This window comes from Delphinapterus leucas, chromosome 9 (genome assembly GCF_059928025.1).
Source record: "Delphinapterus leucas isolate spDelLeu-1000000601 "Yukka" chromosome 9, BTC_Dleu_Yukka2, whole genome shotgun sequence".
NCBI classification, from domain to species: Eukaryota; Metazoa; Chordata; class Mammalia; order Artiodactyla; family Monodontidae; genus Delphinapterus; species Delphinapterus leucas.
In genome coordinates, this window is record NC_143137.1 from 92,801,239 (window position 1) to 92,821,154 (window position 19,916).

Below are 19,916 nucleotides of genomic sequence, written 5' to 3' on the forward strand. Positions count from 1 at the left end.
TAGAGTGAAATCAAGACTCTCTTAAAAATAGGGTTATTACCTTGTAGCCTTCAAACTCTCTGAGTAAGACGATATGGGAGTGACAGTAAGGGACACAGACAGAGCTCTTAAAGAAGCCTGGCAGTTCCTGGGAGCACACAGCACAGATGAGCCGTTTCAAAACTGAAGACATTTCCTGTGAATTACACGGACGCCATAGGGCTATGGAAACAGAAACTGGCACCTATTAACTGATGTTCTTACCCTGAGAAGCAAATGGTGGAAGGGATGAGAAGGTCATCCAAATGTTAGACTGAGTCAGGTGTCCTGGAGGCCCAGGGCCTCCTCATCAAGAGAGAGGCAAACAGGGGCTCTGCGTCTCCAAACTTGCTCCCCTAGTCCTAAACCAGAAGGTGATGGTGGCAGTGCCAAGATACAGTGAGGATCAGCACGGGCTCCTTTCATGGGAAGCTAAGAGGTCGTCTACTACTGATGTAAACACTTCCATGGACTATCTCCAAGGCCACTTTTTTTTTTTTTTAGTAAATTCATTTATTTACTTTTGGCTGCGTTGGGTCTTCGCTGTTGCACGCGGGCTTTCTCTAGCTGCGGTGAGCAGGGGCTACTCTTTGTTGCAGTGCGTGGGCTTCTCATTGCAGTGGTCTCTCTTGTTGCAGAGCATGGACTCTAGGCACGTGGGCTCCGTAGTTGTGGCACACGGGCTCAGTAGTTGTGGCTCACAAGCTCTAGAGCGCAGGCTCAGTAGTTGTGGCGCACGGGTTTCGTTGCTCCACGGCATGTGGGGTCTTCCCGGACCAGGGCTCGAACCCGTGTCCCCTGCATTGGCAGGCGGGTTCCCAACCACTGTGCCACAGGGAAGTCCATCCAAGGCCATCTTTAATGATAAGGAAAGAGAGTCTCAAGTATGTTATAGTCTGGAATGGTAGAATTTCAAATAAACTTTCCACCAGAAGAGATAGAAATGGTGCTGTCAGAGAAGATACATGTCTGCTGTACGTGTTTGTGTTCTTGTGTCCAGAATGGTGCCTGCCATGGATACAATAGGACAATCTTTGTCATCAATGCTGATGGTAACAAGGCTTGATTTAAAAAAAATTTTTTTTCCTGGGATTTCTGGAGTAATTATTTGTTTACCTTTCACTTTCAGTGGTCAGGGGATGAAAACACATATGTTTTGACTTCACATTGTCTTGTGAGGCATTAACCAGCTGTCCTTTCATGAACAGCTGTGAACACAAAAATGTTTCAATACTATTATGTATTCTTTAGACAACTTCTCATTTTATCCCCCCCTTCTTTCTCCTTAAGTATACAGATATCACTCAAGGTTCTGCTAGTTATATGATGTTGAGAAAATTATGTAATTTCTTTGATGTTACATTTCTACATTTGCTTAATAGGGATGATAGTAATGCCTATCTCACAGCGGTGTTCTGAAAAGTAAATTAGTTATTATCTGTGAGTGTCTTCAGCAGGATGTTTAGTGGACTGTAGGTATGCATAGGATTATTGGATTAAAAAACATGCAAAAATGGGACTTCCCTGGCAGTCCAGTGGTTAGGACTCCGAGCTTCCACTGCAGAGTTCAATCCCTGGTCAGGGAACTAAGATCTGGCATGCTGCGTGGTGCGGCCAAAAGTTAAAAAAAAAAAAAAAAAAAAGCAAAAATGACAACGAAGTTTTACTTAGCTGACATTTAAAATTTCTCTTTTGAGTCTGCTATGAATATCAGAAGAAAAAGGGAAAGGAGCAGGAAATAGTCAATATTTTAGAAAATACTTCAGAAGAAAATCAATGTCATATGGCCCAAACTTTTTTTTTTTCAGATTTAGGCCAATTCTACCTTTCCTGAAATATGGTCAGTTTGAATTTTCTTTTGATTTTGAGGAATTTTCTTTAAATCAAAGACTTCTAAACATCTAGATTTTTCAGAGAAAATACAAAGAATTAGGAAAAGAAAATCTTGCAGCATTTCTGGTTTCATCTGGATTGGAATTTATAAATTCTTTTAAAAAAATTTTTAGACAGATTTTTAAATTTTATTTATTTATTTTTGGCTGCGTTGGGTCTTCGTTGCTGTGTGTCAGCTTTCTCTAGTTGCAGCGAGCGGGAGCTACTCTTCATTGTGGTGCACGGGCTTCTCACTGCGGTGGCTTCTCGTTGCAGAGCACGGGCTCTAGGTGCATGGGCTTCAGTAGTTGTGGCATGTGGGCTTAGTTGCTCTGCAGCATGTGGGATCTTCCTGGAACAGGGATCGAACCCGTGTCTCCTGCATTGGCAGGCGGATTCTTAACTACTTGAACCACCAGGGAAGTCCCTGGAATTTATAGATTTTTATCAAATGTTTTATAATTTTTTATAAAATGGGAAAACTATTTAACTTGCATGAATCTTGTCATTCTCAATTAAAATTTTGTGCAAAAAACCTCATACAATAAGTTACTGCTAATAACTAGAGAGGTAAATGGAAATCAAGTTTTTAAAAAAACATCAGCAATAAATAGTGATTGCCTACTATTTTATGCAATACGCTAAGCAATGGGAATATAATTAAAATTTTCAGGAAACTAACATTCAAGTCATTCAAAAGGACAGTTAGAAGAGTTGACTGTGAGTGCATTATTTTATGAGAAAACAATCCTCTTTCTTTGGTAGAAATTTTATGTTTTTTCTACTTGATTCTGTGTAATTTGGTGTTTACCCGGGACACCCCTTGTGGGGAGTAGAAACAGGGCGATTGAATGTAAAGGGATTTGAGGGTGAGGCTAGGCAGAACAGGCAGGGGCTTGATTATTCATCTGGCTTGGAAATTGCCTGGTTTATAAATGAGCTGAGAACTAAAGTCATTATTTAGAAACAAAAGGAGAAACTTTCTCATTAAGACCAACTTTATGGTCATAAGATTACAAGTCCGCTAGGGAAATTAGGGTCAGGAGAGAATGAGTGAAGATGCCAAGCTAGGATGAATTATCCAGTAAGATGCTGTGGAAATACCCAAGATAGCATACATCTCAGCTTTGGAGAGATGAAGAAAGTCCCTCCTTGGAGGAGGGGAAACTTAAGTTGAACTTTTGTGGGTACATAAGAGACACACAGGAGTCAGCCATGGGAAAGAGGATTGAAAAAGGAAGGAACCACACCCAGGAGCTCTGGTTCAAAGACCAGCAAGCAACACATTTGGATTGACTGGGATGCTGAGAGGTGAGGCCAGAAAGGTGACCAGATATTAGATAAAGAAAAACCTTCAATCTGTCATGAAGGCAATAGAGATCCATTAAAGGATTTAGGTTAGGGGAAGACTTTAAGCAGACTTGCCTTTGAGTAAGATCCCTCAGGACTAGTGTGAAGAAGAGATTGAGGGAGATAGTCTAGATATTGGCCAAAATCAAAGTCTTAGAGGGAAGAAAGTGACATATAATAAACCTGTTTTTCAAGTTTAATCCAATTTTAATTTCCTCGTGTTGCTCTTAGAAGCAACCCAGACATCTTTTTTTTTTTAAATTAATTAATTAATTATTTTTGGCTGCATTGGGTCTTCTTCGCTACGCGCGGACTTCCCTAGTTGCGGCAAGCAGGGGCTATTCTTTGTTGTGGTGTGCAGGCTTCTCATTGCAGTGACTTCTCTTGTCGCAGAGCACGGACTCTAGGCATGCAGGCTTCAGTAGTTGTGGTACGCGGGCTTCAGTAGTTGTGGCCTGTGGGCTCTAGAGTGCAGGCTCAGTAGCTGTGGCGCACAGGCTTAGTTGCTCCACTGCATGTGGGATCTTCCTCGACCAGGGCTCGAACCCGTGCCCCCTGCATTGGCAGGCAGATTCTTAACCACTGCGCCACCAGGAAAGACCCAACCCAGACATCTTGAGTAACTACCTAAATATATAAATTCAATTTGCAACCTTCATGTAAATATATACTGCTAATGTGTTGGTAGATTTTTATACAAACAAGAATTTCAAGACAAGCTGGATGTAGTTCTAGAGATGATTTTCCCCTTGTGCAAGCTCAGTGGCTGGATTCCTTTGATTTATCATTTAAAATCATTAGTCATGTCAGATGTTATGAACAATTGTATAATTAAGGATATATACTCCCTCTCTGAAGGGCACCTCTATGAAACACAGATGGCACTTTCAGGGTTTTTCATATGTGATTTAAAAATGAATTCACCAGTGATTTTAAAATGAATTCTTAATTTTTTAGTTCCTTGACATTGTAAACCATAACATTATGAAACTCAATGGTTTCATTTCTGTAGTTTAATGCAGACTCAGGATTAAGGACTATCATGATCTTCATAAAGATAAATTCTGGGAAACATAAAAGTGTGGAAACGTGTACATTCTGTCTGTTCTTTGAAAAGTACTAAAACCTATTTTTCTCCAGAGACAGGCAGTGCCTTCTGCTACTCCTGAAAACTTTACTCAGCCATTGGCCTCTTCTATTATTACTGGCAGAAAAGTTTAGTTCCTTACCTTCGAGAGCAACTTCCTGGCAAGCCTGGGAGTAATACCTACCTACCTTTCAAAACCAAAGAATATAAAAGAACTTATAACTCAAAGTAACAGTCACCTGCCCCACCCCTGGACCATTTTCCAGAGGCAACTACTTGGAATCATTTTCTTGCTATTAATCTAATTTAGACATTGTCTTTTTACTTCCTGCTATGACAGGAGAGTATTTAGCACACTTATACCTCAGCTCAGTTCACTTACTTCCCTCTCATTTCTGTTAGTCATCTTCCTACACTGTATTTAGTTTCTCTATTGCAGAGGTTGCAAATGGATGGCCTGAAGGCCAGATCTGACTGTAGATGTGTTTTGTTTGAATTGCAGTGAGTTCAAAAACAAAACAAAAAACAAACAGAAAACCCCAACATGAAAAAAATGTTAAGATTTAACATTTAAAAATTCCAAATGTTTAGCCCCACAAAAAAGTCAGATGCAGGGGACTTCCCTGGTGGTGCAGTGGTTAATAATCCGCCTGCCAAGGCAGGGGACACGGGTTCGAGCCCTCGTCTGGGAAGATCCCACATGCCGCGAAGCAACTAAGCCCGTGAGCCACAACTACTGAGCCCACGAGCCACAACTACTGAAGCCCATGCACTTAGAGCCCCTGCTCTGCAACGGGAAGCCACCGCAATGAGAAGCCCGCGCACTGCAACGAAGAGTGGCCCCCACTGGCCGCAACTAGAGAAAGCCTGCGCGCAGCAACAAGACCCAATGCAGCCAAAAATAAATAAATTAATTAATTAATTAAAAAGTCAGATGCTGCACGTTTTAGTTCCCTAGGGCTGCCATAAGAAAGTACCACAAACCAGGAAGCATAAAACTTAAAACAACTCTCACTATCCTGGAGTCTCGAAGTCTGGAATCAGGCTGGTAGCAGGACCATGCTCCCTCTGGAAGCTCTAGGAAAGAATCCTTTCTTGCCTCTTCTGAGCTTCTGGTGGTTGCCAGCAATTCCTGGCATTCCTTGGTTTGTAGCTGTATCACTGAAATTTCTTCCTCTCTCTGCATGTGGCCTTCTTCCCCTCTGTGTGTCACGTCTCTTAGTCCAAATCTCCCCTTCTTGTAAGGACACCAGCCATTGGATTTAGGGCTCACCCTAATCCAGTATAACTTCCCTTTACGAATTACATTTGCAGAGACACTTTTTCCAATTAGATCTCTTTCTGACGTTCCAGGTGGACATGATTGCTGGGGGGACACTCACCGAATACAAGGCAAATATGGCCCCTTTCCCATGAATTCACCAAAGCTGATTAAGTGGCTGTACTCTCCAGATGGGGCAAGCACTGACTCGTATGCCAAAGTTCTCTGCACATCTACCAGGTAAACACAAGCACCAGGACCTGAGCCCTGTTTCTCATTTATGTTGCTTGCTTTTCTCCTATAACTATTTCAGTTTGCTAACCATGCTATTGGTCATCTTTATAACTTTTAAATAATATACCAAAACTCCTATTTCATGTTTTATAAACTTTTGTCAATATCTCATGGCCACCTTCCTGTTTTGTGGTACCAGGATATTAGGGTTTTCTCCCAAGTTTCCCTCTATCTCTTCTGCTTCCTTTCCACCTCACGGATTTTTGTCGGTAGCATCTTAATTATTGTTATGGGTTGAATTGTGTCCCCCCCACCCCCAGCAAAATTCATATGTTGAAGTTCTAATCCCTAGGACCTCAGATTGTGACCTTATTTGGAAATAGGGTGACTGCAGATATAAGTAGTTAAGGTGAGGTCATACCGAAGTAGGGTGGGTCCCTAATCCAATATGACTGATGTCCTTAAAAATGGAGGGGGAAATTTGGAGACAGATACACACACAGGGAGAATGCCATGTCAAGGCAAAGGCAGAGACTGGGGTGATGCAGCAGAAGCCAAGAAATGCCAAAGATTGCCAGCAAACCTCCAGAAGCTAGGGGTGAGGCATGCAAGAGATTCTCCTTCACAGCCTTTAGAAGGAAACAACACTGCTGGCACCTAGTTCTTGGATTTCTAGCCTCCAGAACTGTGAGACAATAAAATTTCCATTGTTTTCAGTCCCCAGTCTGTGGCACTTTGTTATAGCAGCCCTAATTAATTAATATAACTTCATTATACATACATATTCAATGTTAGAGCACTCATATTACATTCTAAAATTTTAAGCATACTTTATGTTCTATGGCTCTCAAATGTCTGCTGATTCTGGTTTATCCATTCATATTTAAAATGAGGTGATAGACTTTCTGCTTCTGCTCATGAAGAGGTTACCAGTATGGGGCTGGCCACCTGCTGTAAACAACTAGAAAACTGGACACAATGTATGAAATAAATGTTCGAAGCCATTTATTTTTAGCCATGGAAAGAAAGGAGGGAATTCCCTGCCAGTCCAGTGTTTAGGACTCTGTGCTTTCACTGCTGAGGGCCTGGGTTCAATCCCTGGTCAGGGAACTAAGATCCCGCAAGCCATGCAGCGCGGCCGAAGAAAGGAAGGAAGGAAGAAAGGAAACCGATAAGGTACACCTTTTGACGGTTGCAGCTTTCTCCCTGGGGGCAATTTCTGGACCATAGTGCCAGGAGGAGAAATCCAGACATCACCTGGGAGATATCACTGTGTTGAAATCCAGAAATAAGGACTTGGGGAGGCTGAGGTGGCTGCAGTTTGTGGGGCAGAACACCAAAGAGGAGGGAGACATGCATAGGGAGTCCCTTGATTATTTGCCGGGATAATAATCTGAACCTATGTAAGATGAAACTACATGAGGCTGGGCAAAGAACAAAAGCTGGGAGCTATGAGCTAAACGAATCTTAGTGCTCACACAGGGCTAAGAGACATTTGATCTCCTACTAACTAGAGTGAAGAAAACACATGAAAAACCTGGGGCATTCAACAGAGAACCCAAAAGTGTTATGTCTTAGTAGTTATGCTAAATAAGCATTAGAATAAAGCTACTTTAGATCCACTCTAACAACGCGGAAAAGTAGGCCTTGATGTGATCAAGCTGATCCCCAAGTGACTAAATTTTCTGCCAAGCAAATTTAACATTAATTAAATAAGAAAACAAAGTTCAAATTTTCAAAAATATAACATTCATAATGCTCAACTTGTAGTCAAAAATTGCTAGACAAGCGAAGAAGGTGAAAATATGATCCCTAGCCAGGAGAAAAATTCAGTATGAAAAAAAGGGGAGGGGGTTAAATTCATCAGGCAGATATAATTTCTCAATGTGTATGCACCTAATAACAGCATTTCAAAATACATGAAGCAAAAATTGATAGAATTAAAGAAGTGAAAAATCCACAATTGCAGTAGATTTCACTCAGCTCAGTAAATGACAGATTAAGTAGCAATCTGTGAGAATATAGAACACCTATAAGTCAAATTATCCTGTTGACCCTTATAGAACACTACCCTCAACAACAGAAGAGTACACATTTTTTAAGTGACTATAGAATAATCACTAAAATAGGCCATATATTGAACCATAAAACAAGTTTTGATAAATTTATACATATTGAAATCATAGCAAGCATGTTCTTTGACCATAATGGAATTAAATTAGAAACTAGTAGTCAAAAGATATATGAGAAGAGTCTAATTATCTGGATAATCTGTATATTTAAAAAATATAGCATTTGGGGCTTCCCTGGTGGTGTAGTGATTAAGAATCCACCTGCCAGTGCAGGGGACACAGGTTCGAGCCCTGGTCTGGGAAGATCCCACATGCCGCAGAGCAACTAAGCCCGTGCGCCACAACTACTGAGCCCACGTGCTGCAACTACTGAAGCTCATGTGCCTAGAGCAGTGAGAAGCCTGTGTACCAAAATGAAGAGTAGCCCCCGCTTGCCACAACTAGAGAAAGCCCATGTGCGGCAACAAAGACCGAACACAGCCAAAAATAAATAAATAAAATAAATAAAAAATTAAAAAATATATAGCATTTGTCACTAGGGAACTTCAAATGAAAACAACGAGATACTACTACATACCTATTAGAATTACGAAAATCCAGAAAAAGTTGCCAACACCTGTTGCTGGTGAGGATGTAGAGAACAGGAACTCTCATTCACTACTGATGGGAATGGAAAATGGTACAATTAGGCAGCTTCTTACAAAGTTAAAAACAGTCTAAACATAATCTTACCATATGATTCAGCAGTTGCACTCCTAAGTATTTACCCAACTGATTTGAAATTTTATGTCTACCCAGAAACCTGCATACAAATGGTTATATCGTCAGCTTTGTTCATAATCACGCAAAACTCAGAACAACCAAGACATCTTTCAATAGGTGAACAGATAACCAAATGGTAGTGTATCTGTACAGTGGAATATTTTTCAGTGATAAAAAGAAAAGAGCTATCAAACCACAAAAAGACGAGGATGAATCTTAAATACACATTGTTAAGTGAAAGATGCCTGTCTGAAAAGACTAAATACTGTACAATTACAATTACATTCTGGAAAAGTAAAACTGTAGCAATGTTCAAAAGATCACGGGATATTTTTAGGGCAGCGAAACTATTTTATATGATACTCCAGTGGTGGATACATGAACTTCATAGCAGTCTTATTCATAATAGTCCCAAACTGGAAACAACCCGAATGTCCAACCAGAGGTGAATGGATAAACCATGTGGTATATCCATAAAATGGAGTACTACTCAGCAAGAAAATGAACTGAATTACTGATACAGACTACAACTTGATGAATCTCAAAAACTTTATGCTAAGCAAGAGAAGCCAGAACCACATACTCTATGACTCATTTCATCAGAAATTCTAGAACATGAAAATTAATCTATAGTTAGTTGCCTGGGACCAGTGGTGGTAGGGATTGATTTCAAAGAGGTAGGAGGAAACTTTTTGTTTTTGTGAAAAACTTTTTTGTTTTACTTTGTGTGGTGTTTATATGACTTATATATTTGTCACTATATTATACATGAATTATACATCAATTAAGTTGCATTTTTTTAAAAAAAGGAAGCGATGGCAAGACGGACTGGATGATTCGTGCAGAGAAGAGATTCGGAATTCATAGGCCTTTATTGAGACTATATAGGTCAAGGGCTGCCCTTTACGCAGGAAGCTTCTCTCATGCCAGAGTGGAGAGATCTTCTCCGCTATACCAAGTCCTTCCTAGCACCCCCAGTTCTCTCTAGGCAGTTCTTTACAAAGGAATTCTCCTGCCCTCCCTAAACTCCACCACTGCCCACCCAGGTGTAACCACCTGGCTGCCAACAATTCTATGTTTCACGGAACGGGTGGGGTTGGTTTGCTCCCTATAGACCTTGAAATCATTCGGATTCTGCCCCAATTCTCTTTCCTTCCTTCTGTAATACTTCCTATACCCAAGTCCAGAACCGCTCCAAAGTTCTGCAAATCCAAAATTGTTAATTTGTTCTCAAGGTTTTTACTTCTAGATGTGCATCCATTGATTTAATCCCAGTTGAAAGTGTATTCGTTGTCTATTACTGCATAACAAATACCACAAAATTTAGTGGCTTAAAACAACAATAAAAAGGAAATGAGGATCACTGGGGATCATCTTGGAGGCTGACTAATATACAGTCAGTAAATGCTTACTTGTGTATTTATGTCCATCTACTTCATTTTATTCCTTAGCGAGCGTTTTACCTGCTAATTGTGAAGAAAATGCCAGTCATTCTTTATTAGTATGATGGATACTACGACAAAGGTAACTAAGAAGTATATACTACTTAAAAATTACAATTGTATTGATACATGATTCTCTCTTTAAAAAAATTAATATACTTTTTTTATAAAAAGCCATTGTATTAAAAATTGAGCTGAAAGTTCCCGTATACACCCCACTCCGTTTCTTCTATTAACGTCTTGCATTAGCACAGTACATTTGTTACAATTAATGAGCCAATACTGATACATTTTTATTAACTAAAATCCAACTAAAGTTTATATTAGGGTTTATTCTTTGTGTTGTACATTCTATGGATTTTGACAAATGTATAATGACATGTATCCACCTTTACAATATCATGCAAAACAAATTTCACTTCTTTAAAAGTATCTTTTGCTCCATCTATTAATCCCGTCCTTGCCCCTGAACCCCTAATCTTTTTACTATTTCTAGTTTTGCCTTTTCCAGAATGTCATATAGTTGAAATCATAAGTATGTAGCCTTTTCGAACTGGCTTCTTTCACTTCGCAAAATGTACCTAATTTTCCTCATGTTTTTCTGTGACTTGGTAACTCACTTCTTTTTATGCCAAGTAATATTCCATTGTCTGAATGTACCAGTCTGTTTATCCAATCACTTATTGAAGAGTATCTTGGTTGCTTCCAAATTTTGAGAATTATGAATAAAGCTGCTATAAACATTGATGTGCAGGGTTTTGTGCAGATGCATACTTTTTCACCCCTGGTTCTTCAGGTTTACACTGGACTTTTTTTCTTAGATGGCTCATTTCTTCCATAAGTAAGAAAAACCCTTCATCTTGTTTATATGACTCCAAATTCCTATTGGGTTTTCAATAAACATTAATTACCACAAGGTTTCCTCAAAACTCATATAGGCATTTACAAATTTGTTGAGTGATTTTCAGTCTTTTGGATTTCTAGTTTGATGGCTATTTCCACAGGAAGGTAGAATTGTGTGCTATAATTGAGATTGGAGTCCCACATAACTTCTGTGTAATGTAACTAGAAGTATTTTAAGTTCTTTTCATTTGATGTTTTAAATGTCTACTTTGTAATTTCTCTTTCTGTCCTTAACTGAGCACTTCATTAAGTAAAACTTCTAGCATAACCATATCTGAATTACTGAATATTCCATTTGACTACAGAATGAAGATTATGTTTCTCTAAAAACATCACACTCAATTCATGTGTTTTTATTATTTTTTAAGCCATTCTAGAGGCCCTAAATACTCACATGGCACCAAAACAAACTGTTCTGTGTGGGAACACATATTTTGCTCTAGTTCTAGACAGCTGTAGCAGACAGCTGTACTTTCTTAGCTGCACTGTATCCAACCCTTCTTCCTGTTCGAGGAATTCCTCCACAGTCTTGGTGAAAGGCATGCCCTCCTTCTCAGTCTGAAAGCGTGAGAGGCCGTATCCTGATGTCCCTCACCTCTAGCAGCCTGGGCACGGCACATGATCTTTAGCCAATGATCACTTTTCCAGAAATTTAAATCTTGACCAAGAGACACAAAGGGGCAATGAAATTTTTTTTTAACATCTTTATTGGAGTATAATTGCTTTACAATGGTGTGTTAGTTTCTGCTTTATAACAAAGTGAATAAGCTATACATATACATATGTCCCCATATCTCCTCCTTCTTGCGTCTCCCTCCCACCCTCCCTATCCCACCCCTCTAGCTGGTCACAAAGCACCGAGCTGATCTCCCTGTGCTATGCGGCTGCTTCCCACTAGCTATCTACTTTACATTTGGTAGTGTATATATGTCCATGCCACTCTCTCACTTCTTCCCAGCTTACCCTTCCCCCCACCATGTCCTCAAGTCCACTCTCTACATCTGTGTCTTTATTCCTGTCCTGCCCCTAGGTTCTTCAGAACCTTTTTTTTTTTTTAAGATTCCATGTATATGTGTTGGCATACGGTATTTGTTTTTCTTCTGACTTACTTCACTCTGTATGACAGACTCTAGGTCCCTCTACCTCACTACAAATAACTCAATTTCGTTTCTTTTTATGGCTGAGTAATATTCCATTGTATATATGTGCCACGTCTTTATCCATTCATCTGTCAGTGGACACAGGTTGCTTCCATACTTTGGCTATTGTAAATAGAGCTGCAATGAACATTGTGGTACATGACTCTTTTTGAGTTATGGTTTTCTCAGGGTATATGCCCAGTAGTGGGATTGCTGGGTCATATGGTAGTTCTATTTTTAGTTTTTTAAGGAACCTCCATACTGTTCTCCATAGTGGCTGTATCAATTTACATTCCCACCAACAGTGCAAGAGGGTTCCTTTTCTCTACATCCTCTCCAGCATTTACTGTTTGTAGATTTTTTGATGATGGCCATTCTGACTGGTGTCAGGTGATACCTCATTGTAGTTTTGATTTGCATTTCTCTAATAATTAGTGATGTTGAGCATCCTTTCATGTGTTTGTTGGCAATCTGTATACTGTCTTTGGAGAAATGTCTAGGTCTTCTGCCCATTTTTGGATTGGGTTGTTTGCTTTTTTGATACTGAGCTGTTTGTAAATTCTGAAGATTAATCCTTTGTCAGTTGCTTCATTTGCAAATATTTTCTCCCATTCTGAGGGTTGTCTTTTTGTCTTGTTTATGGTTTCCTTGGGGCAATGAAATTTAATTCCCAGCAGTGGGGAGATTATCTCCAAGGGCAGTTGAGGTGGAATCCCAAAGAGACAGCAGCAGTGCCCTGCAACAAAGGTAACTGTGTCCTTCCCAGGCTATTGGGCTATTGCTGCTAACATTTTCCAGCTTCTTGGCTGCTCGAGTTACCTGGGTCTTTACCTATTTTTCCAGCCTGGTATTACAATTTCCTGTCAATTCATGAGCCCTTTATATCCTTCCAATAAATTCCTTTAAGATTGTTAAAGTAGCTGTTACTTTCAACAGAAGTCTTTTAATTGATGAATCAGCAAAATCAATCCATTCATTAATTCCCCCATTAGTCATTCAGAAACTACCAGGTACCGTACATTGGGGGAGGCTTAATATGATGGTGAGTAGACACTGTTTCTGTCATGTTGCAACCTACAGTCTATTGGAGGAAACAGACAAGGAAAGAGAAGACTGCAGTACATGCTTGATGCAGAAGGACATTATTCATCAGGAACACAAAAGAGGAACATTTAATCCAACCTTAGTGATGGTAGTGGTGGGGGCGGTCGGAGAAAGCTTCAAGTGGTACCTAAACCTGACATTCGAATATGTAAAAATTACACCTAGTTGGGAGGTAGGAGGTGGGTTGAGTATTCCACACAGAGGGAGCAGCCCGTGTGAAGGCCCAGCGTTGAGAGACGAACAGGACCTTCAAAGAACTAAAAAGAAGCTCCAGATGACTGAAGTGCAGAGTTTGAGCAGAGAGAGAAAGGGCAGTCTGGAGCCATGAGGGGGACTCGGATCATGCAGAGTGATGTGAGCCCCCTGCTGGCGTTAGCACTTTCTCCTAGAAGCAGTTGGGAGCAACTGTAGAGTTTTAAGCAGAAGCCTCAGTATACACGAGCCTGGTGCCTGGGTGCCTGGAGAAATTGTGTAAGAAAATAAAAGGTCGCAAAGTTTAGGAGTGGGAACAAAAATCTCTATTTCATGCCCTTAACAATCTTTTTTTTTTTTTTTTAAGAACAATGATAATGTGCTTTCCTCTATGTGTGGAAATGATAATATTAAGCTAAAAATTAGCAGACAGGTTTGTTGAGAATTTTTTTCTATAACGGCAATGGACTTATGATGAGTCATCAATATTCTGCAAAGGATTGCCTATGACAGTGGCCTTCAGGTTTTTTTGCTTATAATTCCTAAAGTGATTTTAAAAGCCTATATATACCTTTGCACCTTTTTATGTTGACATTTAAGATTCTTATATCACTCCTGTGTGTATCCAAAAGACTCAAACGATGGCTGTTTGATACCGACTATCATTCTTTTGGAAAAACTATACTAATCTTCAACAGCCAGAATTTTACCTTGTTCTCTTTTCCATTCCACTTCCCTCACATATTTTTATCCTAATGTAATATACTAACACACTTTTTTTGCTTTAAAGTCTTTCACTGATCACCTTATCATACACCCTGCCATAAGAAAAAAAAGTATATAAGTGAAAACTGTTGAGTGTTAAAATTTTTCTTCTAGATTGAGTCATAATTTCAATTATCAGTAATATACAATTGATTAAAACAGCAAATATAATTCATGTTTTGATTAATCATTTTTAAATATTAGTAAAGTTAAAGGAGTTCCCTGGTGGCCTAGTAGTTACGATTTTGGGGTTCCACTGCTGTGGCCTGGGTTCGATACCTGGTGGAGGAACTGAGATCCCACCAGCCACATGGTGCCCAGCAAAAAAAAAAAAAAAAATTAAAGCTATTCTATGTGCTCAGAGAGGAATATTACTTATTGCTACAATGAGACAGGTTGTCTTGATTAAACAAGTCTTTCCCAGACACAATGTTTCAGTTGTGCCTTGGTTTGTCTTTGTTCTTACACTTTTGGGCAATGTGCCATTAAGATTAGAGAATGAGAGTTCTGTCTTTGTTTTATAAAGTGGGAGAGAGAACGAGCAAGATAACTTGACCACAAGAACATTCTCAGGCAGATCAATTTTAGAAGTATGGAAGCTGATCATTCGAAAACGGATTTCCTCAAAACTTTCCCAGCCTATGTACCCCTTGGAATGTCTTTGAGTACCACCAGCGAGTTTGAAAACCATGAGTCAAATGTAAAGAGTACTGGATGGGAGACAAAATAAACAAGGCTTCTTTTACAAAATAGCTTTGGGACCTTAGACAGGACATTTGATTTGTGTAAATCTCAGTTTCCATCAATAAAGTGACTTGGGGGGGGTGAACTTAAAATTTAAAGATTCTTTCCAGCTCTAAAACCCCTTGATTTCCATTGGAAATTTTTAGCTATGCCCAGGACACTGGGAAGAAGGCCAGGCACCAATACAGAAAGGGAAAAGGAAAGATGGATAGCATTTATGTGATCACTAAGGACATGATAAAGGAAAAGGAAGGGATTGTGTGGATATAGATCAAGAAACACTTTTTAAAAAGTGTTTTTATTTGTGTTTAGGGTATGTTTTGGGGTTGAAAATTCAAGTTTCACATTATTGTTTATGTGGCTGTGGACAACTCAATCTCCTTGAGCTTTACTTTCCTCAACTATTAAATGGGAATAATACTGTATACTTTGTACCTTAGGGGATGATTAAAAGACAGAAACTAAGGCTTATTTCCCTTAGCATATTTTCAAAGGTCCTCCATGCAATAGCATGTATCAGAAATTCATTCTTTTTTATTGCTGAAAAAAATACTATATTGTAAGGATGTGTCACATTTTGTTTATCCATTCATCTGCTAATGGACATTTGGGTTGTTTCCACTTTTGGGCTATTATGAATTATGCTGTTAACATTTGTGTACAAGTTTTTTCATGGAGATATGGTTACATATCTTGTGGGTACATAGCTAGGATTGAATTTGCTGGGTCATAGTGTAATTCTGTGTCTAACATTTTGAGGAACTGCCAAACTGTTTTCCAAAGTGGTTGTATCACGTTTACATTCGCACCACCGATGTATGAGGGTTCCATTTTCTCTGCATCTCTGACAAAACCTGTCTATTGACTATAGCCATCCTGGTGTGTAAAGTGGTATCTCATTGTGGTTTTTATCTGAATTTCCCTAATGGCTAATAATACTGAGCATCTTTTCATCTTTCCTTTCTGGCCATTTGTATGCCTTCTTTGGAGAAATGTCTATTCGGATCTTTTAACCATTTTAAAATTGGGTTATTTATCCTTCCATTGTGGAGTTGCGGGAGTTCTTTATATATTCTACGTGCAAATCCCTCACCACATAATTTGTAAAGATTTATGCACTGTCTTTTTCATTTTCTTGATGGTGTCATTTGAAGCAGCACAAGCTTTTTAATTTTGATAAGTCTAATTTATCATTTTTCCTTTTGTCATTTGTGCTTTTGGTGTCTCATCTGAGAAGGTTTTGTGTAACCCAAGGTTGCAAATATTTATTCCTATGTTTAACTTCTCAGAGTTTTATAGTTTTAGCTCTTATATTAGGCCTCTGATCCATTTTGAGCTAATTTTTGTATATTGTATGAGGTTGGGGTCCAACTTCACTCTTTTGCATGTGGCTGTCGAGTTGGCCTAGCACCATTTTTTTTTCTTTGCTATTACTTGTATTGTGATAATGGGGAAAATGGAAATGAGGAGGGGCCTGAGCAGTTGTTGTTTACACCTATCAACAACAATCTCCTTCACCATAACCACCTGCTGAATAGACAATTCTTCCCCATCAGATTGTCTTGGCACCCTTGTTAAAAATCATCTGACCATAAATATAAGGGTGAATCAATTATTAAATGCTGATTCTAATAATTTTATTGCAATGCTCTGAACACAAAATAAGATTCACATTGTCAGTTAAAAAGTTCTGGTAGAAATTATTTCCTTTGACCTATATCTCCAATAGTGTATTTTAAGGCTATAATGACCTTATTAATGAGAACTTTTAACACAACATAAATGAATTGTTTGCTTGTTTATCCCTTCTCCATCAAATCTGTTAGTTGATGTAATTAGAAATTTAAAGTATTCTTTTTTTTTTCAGCTTGAAAAGTTTTTTATTTATTTCTATCTTATATCCATTTCTTTCCTAAGTATTCTTTCCTAAGTATTTTCACACTTGCCTTTAAGTCCTTAAACTTTTTAAAATAATTGTTTTTAAAGTCTTGGTGCACTAATTCTATCATTTCAGCATTTTTAGGTCTATTTCTTTTTTGTTTGTTTTTAACACCTTTATTGGAGTATAATTGCTTTACAATGGTGTGTAATCTGTAGTCGAACTTCCAAATATTCCTGAATAACTATCTCCTAAGAGTACATATTCTTATGAGATTAGACATTAACACAATATTGATTCCAATAAATTACGTACCCTGTAATTCCTGACATAATTCAATGTATTGATTTGTCTCTATAACAAGGCATAACAATATAACATAACTAAGACATGTAGTTTTGTGCCAGGGTGTGAACCCTGAGTTTTTGGACCAAGCAATTCCCCAAATAATGACAAAAATTGCTCCAGGACAAGCCTGAAAAATAATTTCATTACTGGTATCATTTCTGACTCAGAGGTAGTAGGCTTCTGAAACTGTGTGAAAAATGAGCATGGGAGTGACACATCGCTTCAGTTTTACTAGTGAAATTGACCTTAAGTTTTCATTGCAAATTTTGTGTCATATTTTCTTTTATTCTGGAATATATTGCTCTGTGTGTGTGTCTATGTCCCAGGCTTCTTTATTTAAGAACAAAGTGATGAATGACATGGGGATTATAATCAGGAGCATCCCTGAACTTCACCCTCCCTCCAACCACCTCCTCCAAACTCCCTGTTCCCACACCTTCTCAGCTGTCAATTCTTTTCTTAGTGAATAAAGAACTTAGTCCCCAAAGCCCTGGTAGAAACCCCAATGTTTTCCCCTAGCTCTTCCCTTTCCTTTGGCCCCCATTCCTCGGTTTGAAGGCATGGGAAAGCCCAGAGTGGTGACAGACACAGAGGGAAAGAAAGGCTTCACTCCCATGGAAAGAGACTGAGGAGTGCAGCTCAGTGAAGTAAGCGTCACTACAGCCTGGGGTGACAAAATAGGGCCCTGGGGCCAGAGGAGAGGGTACTGATTCCCCTGAGAAAGGAGACTGCCCAACAGCCTCAAAATCCTCTCAGTGCGAATATTCACTTGCGTGATTGTTTGCCCTTCTGGTGACAGTTGCAGAACCATACCTGAACCATGTCCTTCTCAAGCCTGAGCTGCTGGACAATGTGGCTGATCTGCTGCAGTGTGGGTTTTAGACACTTATGTTGAGACAGATTCTGAGGCTATATTTAGGATGAGCAGGAAAGAATGCTCTCATTAATGATATCCACCACTGAAGTGGGATGGGAGCATGGGGTCACACTGCAATAGTTAGGAATTTAGTTTATCTATAATAAAAATGGAAAAAACCAGTGGCTTAAACATATTACCAGTTTTATATGTCTTTTTCAGTCCAGGGTTGATTTGGTAGATCCACAATGTCCTCAGAGAGCCAGGTCCTTCTCTCTTCCCTTCACCTAGCCATCCTTAACTTGTGCTTGTTCCTTTGTAGTCACAAGATGGCTGCTCAAGCTCCAGGACTGCATTTGAGTTCCAGATGTAAAGAAAAGTAAAAGGCAAGGTCAGCTAAATTGGCCTTCCATTTTAAGAAAGCATTCCCAGAAGCCTCATCCAACAACTTCTACTTACATTTCGTTGGCCAGGACTGCATAGCATGGTCAGGTCCTTCATCTGCAGAGACTGCTGGGAGATGTAGTTTTAAGCTAGGCACATTTATACACCCAATGAAACTTGCATTGTTACTTATAACCAGGGAGAATCCCTATTAGGAAGGCCTCTAACAGTTTGGTCCACCTTTCCTGTTTTATAAATAGGCATCCTTCAGCTTTACTGAACCAGCAAGAACTGCACTCCCCCGCAAGCCCCAACACAGAAGCAGCATTGGTTTTCTGCAAACTGTTGATAGCAAGTGTGCGCCTCTGAACTGTGTAAAAGATGAGTGTCGGAACAGCACGTCTATCACATCAGTGTTTTACAACTGAAGCTGAATTTAAAATTTTATCTTAAATTTCTGTGTTCTACTTTCTTTTATTCTGGAATATATTACTATAGTTGGGGTCAACATAAATCTCAGGAGCACTGATATCACTGTGAAACAGTTTGTAATTCTTTAAAAGGCTGAACTACAAAGCTAGACAGACCTGGGTTAGGATCCCACACCCACATTTACTACCAGTGTACTTTGGGCAAGACACTCAATCTCTCTGTGCCTCAGTTTCCTAATTTGTAAACTGTGGATAGTAATTTTTACAGGGAGGGTGATCAGATAATTTATGTCCAAACTGGGAAACTTATGTGCTGGCAGGGGGATATTATTAATAATTATACTTGAACAAATGGCATAAACCAGGACCACTGCAGGCAAACTGAGGACTATGGTCGCCCTATTTTTAGGCACTGTTGAGAGGATTAAATGAGAAGATAAATATAAAGCACTTAGCACAGAGCCTGACACATAGTAAGTGCACATAAATATTGGCCACTACTTGTTTTTATAATTAAATTGAAAAGTTCCATTGTTTTGGATTTGCTTTTCTCTCTTTTAACAATAATATGCTTGATATTCTTCCTTATGATAAAGAATAGTGGGCTGAAGTAAGGAGAGCTTAAACTTTTTCAAGACTGAGAAAACCTAATAAAAACTCAAACAACCAATTTCTCTAAAGGAGAAGCAATGTTGAAAGACACTACAGAAACTCCTAGTTATAAGGAAGATTCTGGAATGGTAGTGCATGACCTATCTGTGAACTGTCTGTACCACTAGAAGCATGAACAGAAGCAGTAGAATTTTAATGATTTTGTATGGCACTTCTCAAAGGTTTTGGTCTGAAGATCCTTTTACACTTAAAAAAATTTCTGAGGACCATAAAAGAGTTTTTGTTTATATGAGTTATATCTGTTGATATTAGAAATAAAAATGGAGACAATTTAAAAATATTCATTTAGGGAATTCCCTGGCGGTCCAGTGGTTAGGACTCTGCACTTTCACTGCCGAGGGCCTGGGTTCGATCCCTGGTCTGGGAGCTAGGATCCTGCAAGCTGTGCACCATGGCACCAA

At 39.2% G+C, this 19,916-nt stretch overlaps 1 long non-coding RNA gene across 1 annotated transcript in view; it reads right to left on the minus strand.

The window, feature by feature from the left end:
• The window catches only part of LOC111184491 (uncharacterized), a 75,013-nt gene extending 56,532 nt beyond the window's left edge, over positions 1-18,481 (minus strand). The window contains exons 1-3 of the long non-coding RNA XR_016394217.1: positions 18,229-18,481; positions 8,472-8,554; positions 244-1,226 (exon numbers count right to left, since the gene is read on the minus strand). This is a non-coding gene — a long non-coding RNA (uncharacterized LOC111184491). The remainder of the gene's footprint in view (positions 1-243; positions 1,227-8,471; positions 8,555-18,228) is intronic.
• Positions 18,482-19,916: the final 1,435 nt, after the last annotated feature.